At 24.2% G+C, this 4,575-nt stretch overlaps 1 non-coding gene across 1 annotated transcript; it reads right to left on the bottom strand.

Annotated features, from left to right (window-relative positions):
- Positions 1–2,854: 2,854 nt before the first annotated feature.
- On the bottom strand, positions 2,855–2,927 carry Trnar-ccg (transfer RNA arginine (anticodon CCG)). The gene has a single exon. It is a non-coding gene; the product is annotated as a tRNA-Arg (tRNA).
- Positions 2,928–4,575: the final 1,648 nt, after the last annotated feature.

The raw sequence follows: 4,575 nt of genomic DNA, 5'->3' as shown, positions 1-4,575 counted from the left end.
GAAAATTTTAGCTAGAATTTTTGATGCAAACATAAAGATCAATAGCTGTACTTCAATATTTTAAAAATTCCTAATTTTTTTATTTTTAAAGTAAAACTTTATAATAAAAAAAGTTGGCAAATTTTTTGAGTAGTAGTCATGTTTACTAAAATTTTATTAGTCTATTTTATGTTAAAAATAGTTTTTTTAAACCAATATTTAAAATTTTTCTAAAAATAATAAAAATATCTTTATTAAATTATGATAAAATAAGTTCTGTATTGCATAGAAGCAATAATTAAAGACTGTAAATTATACTTATTTAAAATAAACTGTGCATGTAAAAACTTGAAATTTAACGTTCGAGTAACTGTGAAATTATTTTATTAATTATAACTTTTATACAAAAAAATAGTGAAATATATATAAGACAAGAATCATTTAAAAGACAAAAAATGTATACTTATCATAAAAAACTTAAAACGTAGCAATAAAATAATTTTTCAGCAATACTTAATTATCAAAAACAGTAATTTGATTTTTATAAACTTTACACTAAAAAAGTACCAAAGTACTTGCATTTAAAAATATGAGAAAACTTTGGAGAATTAAAAATATAACCAATGAGCACCCTTTTTAAAGCTAATTTTCAGAATTTTATAAGCACAAGCTTTATTGTATTTTAAATTTAAACACTCAAATAAAAGTATTTTAAATGAAGAATTAATTAAAAAAACGCCAAAATGCAACGACCAGTGATGTTTTATATATTTTTCAAACTAAAACAGCAACTTTTTATTTGATCTAAATTTATTATTTTGAAATAAAAGTTCTTTAAAATACAGAGTTCAGATTATCTAAGTATTTTATTGATTTCTGATAATATTCTAAAATTATAAGTTTTCAAATTGTTTTTAAATAATAGTTAACCACCTGCTTTTTTACTAGATTTTTGAATATAAATAAGTAGGGTTTAATGGCCACCATAATAGTGATCAAATCTAATTTTAAAGCATTACGGATTAACTTATAGTAAAAACAATTATAAGTACCAATAGGAGTAAATTTAATGTATTAAAGTTTGTAATGAATTCAGTGGTCAAAAATTAACTTTTATTTACTTTTTGTTCTACTATTGTATAACTTCTGATCAACACAAAACAAAATGGCCAATAGCTTGTGGGAAATTTCTTCCAGATTTTCTTCCCAATGTTTTTAAAAATACACGTTACTTAATTTATTTCTAGTTTAATGTTAAAAACTAGTTTAAATAATTTTCCAATATTGTTTAAATACTGTTTAGCTACTTTAAATGTGTTTTTTAATAAAATGAATTTGACATGAAAAACATTATATTTTTCTATTTCACAGATTTTTTGTGTTAGATCAAAATTTTACTACTTAGCATATAAATATTTTTTAATATCAAATTTTTTCCATGTATTTTAGTGATTAATGTTCAAAATTCCTGGTTTTTTCAAAATTTCTTAAAATCCAGGTTTTTATCAAGATTTTAAGTTTTGTGGCCACCCTGACAAACGCATTTAGTGTATTTTTCATACTTTAAACAAAAACAATGATTTTGAAAAAATTACCTTGAATTTATAAACTTCTTTACTTTTTCATTAAAGAAAAAATGTCAAATTTATAAATTAATAAAAATTTCACTAACCAACAACATATAAAACAAGTTAAACAAGTTTGTAAAAATTAAAAGTTTGCTAATAATAATATATAAAGTCAATAAAAGTATATATGACAGGACAGTATTTTATAGATGTAATCAATTTTTTCCAAATTTTTCAAAAATCCCCTAAACTATGCTGACTAAGCAAATATGCAATATAGCCTTTTTCAATGCGTTGAAATCAATCAACCGTATAAATTGATGCTAACAGCTAAAAAGTGTTATATAAGATAAAAAATTTTGAGTTAAACAATAAAAACTTATAATATTTGAATTTATAAACAGTAGTAATGGTGAAAAAGTTAACAGAATATAAATAAATAAAATTGATGTCAGCCTAATCTAAGATTGTGATAATTATGTGTATATTACAGTATTTTAAGTTCATTTGTTTAGTTAAAGTATTTACTATTTATAAAAGATATTTATTTAATAATTATCCGTTTTTAAAAGCTTAAAAAAGTGTATTGTCTCCTTTGAATCCTAATAAATTCAGGTTGTCTGAAAGAGACTTTGTAAACGATTTAGTATCGCCGAAAAGTGAATTGCGTCGTTCCAGTCGTGTAAGAACACAAAGAAGAGTCTACGATACCGAAAGCGGTACCTAAAAACCTGTTTAAACTTCAGTTTATATTAATATTTTTATTTAATTTAAAACTAAGTCAATTGTAACGTTTTAGTAGTTTTGGTTCTTTTTGAGTTTAATCTAGTTAATTTTTTTAGAAATGAAAACTGCATTCAATTTCTGACTTATTTTCAAATAATTTTTTTGCTAGCTAAATGTATCGTTTTATTTCCTTTATAGACAAAATTTCGGGGTAAATGTATCAGTATTTACCTAGCTTGCATTATATTGTATTTTTTAGTTTTCGTGTCAACACAAGATTTAAGACCATATTTTAACTTTTCGTTTTCTAGAACAGCTTTTTTTCAGGACTTTAAAAAGAACTTTGCTTTTTATTTAACCGACTTGATGCTCTAATTTTTTCCTTTTACTATAAACTTTAGAAATTTCATAGCCATCAGTTTCTTTGACTTAACCATGTGGTTTAAAGGTCGTTTTATAACAAAAATCAATGAAAACTATTTACTTATATATTTTTTTAGTAGAATCATATGCCTTTTCATAATCACCGATAGTAGCTGTAATTAATAAAGGTTGATGTTATTAGTCTATATAAAAAACGGCGACCCTGGTGGGACTCGAACCCACAATCTCCGGCTTCGGAGGCCGGCGCCTTCTCCATTAGGCCACAGAGCCACACAGCATTAGTGATTTGTGGCTTTTTAAATAACAACTTCATGTTCACAGGTACATATTAGCTTGATAACCACTGGTTTAGTTTTAACTGTATTTAATATTCATAATCAATGATGTTAGCTATATTTTATAGAGATAGAAATGTTTTTTGGCTATAAATAAAGAACAATTTGAAACTTTCAAATCCTAAATTATCAAAGGTTATTATAAGTTACTGTAGTTCGAACTTTTGTTATTTACTCAAACACTCGAAAAAATAGTTTTTTTATGTATATCTAATCAAATTTTAAAAATTATAATTAGTCTATTGAACGCATTATGAGTACGTTTGTAAATATGTTTAACAGACCTAGTGTGAAGAAGGATTTTTTGTTATTATGCTACATATCACTCACTTAAAACAACCTTTATTTGTAATATAAAGTAAGTATGAAAAACAAAAATCTAAAAAAAGTTGTGAAGAAAAATAACATTACAAAATTATTCTTAATATAGAATTTTTAAATTTCTTTATATAAAACTTTATTTTTGATTCAAGTTGAAGGATATTAAGAATTTGAAAAATTTTGCAGAAAGAATATTTACTTTTTTTTTTAACTTTGGCTGCAGCATAACTTGTGGTGAACAATTTATTTAATTTTTGGAGTTATAAGTTCTGCACATTATATTTTAATCAATACAGCTAGTTATATTTTGTACCATGAAAGGTTAATTTGAAAAAACCATCTTTTTTTAATAAAATTTCAATTCAAATTATTTTTTGCAATGAACTTGATTAGATGAGACTTTTTTATGTTTTTTTCCCAGACTTTAACATAAACTCTTTTTATATGTGTCAACCATTAGGTTCAATCTTGCTACTTTTATTTTAGAGAGTTTTTACAGATAAAAAAAATTAATTGATGGTGAACATTATTAGCTATTACGATTTTTTTTACAATTATCACATAGTTTAATGTACAACCACAAAAAGTTATAAGTAAAAATGAAATACCAAGTATTTTGATTTTTTTTTTCTATAACTGTACTACCTTGTAAATAAACTTGGAAGCTTGTTAACATGTTGAATCTGATTTAATGTAAGTCTTGATAGTCGTGTAAGTTTCTGTTGTACTTTTTTATTTATTTTACAGTGATTTTATGAATTCTAGATTTATACCACATCTGAGTTTTAATTAATTGCTTTTTGGGGGATCAGGTCAAAATTGCACGGAGACAGATTTGAACCAAAGGTCAAATTCGAACGGAAGGTCATTTTTGCAAAAAAAAAAAAAGTTAATAAAAAAACAAAAGAAAAATTACTGACCGAAAATATAAAGTTAGGGTAAGAGTGATAGTAAAAATAGAAATTAAAAAAAGCTTATAAAAATAAATATTAAAAAGAGTTAATAAGGGTTAGGGGTAATAGTGTTAGTTAAAAGAAATAATTAAAAACAAAGTATTTATCTATAAAAACAAAAACAATTTACCGATCGAGGGTAAAGGGTAGCATTAATAGTTAAAGAAAATCAAAAAAAAAAAAATCAACCCGTGCAAAAATGTCTCCGTGCAAAGTTATCTTCGTGCAGTTTTGATCCCTAGTGCAGTTTTGTCCCTCCTGCAATTTTGTACGATCGTGAAAATTTGACAGCTACCCGTTTTTTAGAGT

The sequence above is a fragment of the Thalia democratica genome, chromosome 3 (genome assembly GCF_965202585.1).
Source record: "Thalia democratica chromosome 3, ktThaDemo2.hap1.1, whole genome shotgun sequence".
NCBI lineage: Eukaryota > Metazoa > Chordata > Thaliacea > Salpida > Salpidae > Thalia > Thalia democratica.
The sequence above is the reverse complement of the archived record's forward strand: the minus strand, read 5'-3'. Positions and strand labels throughout refer to the sequence as shown.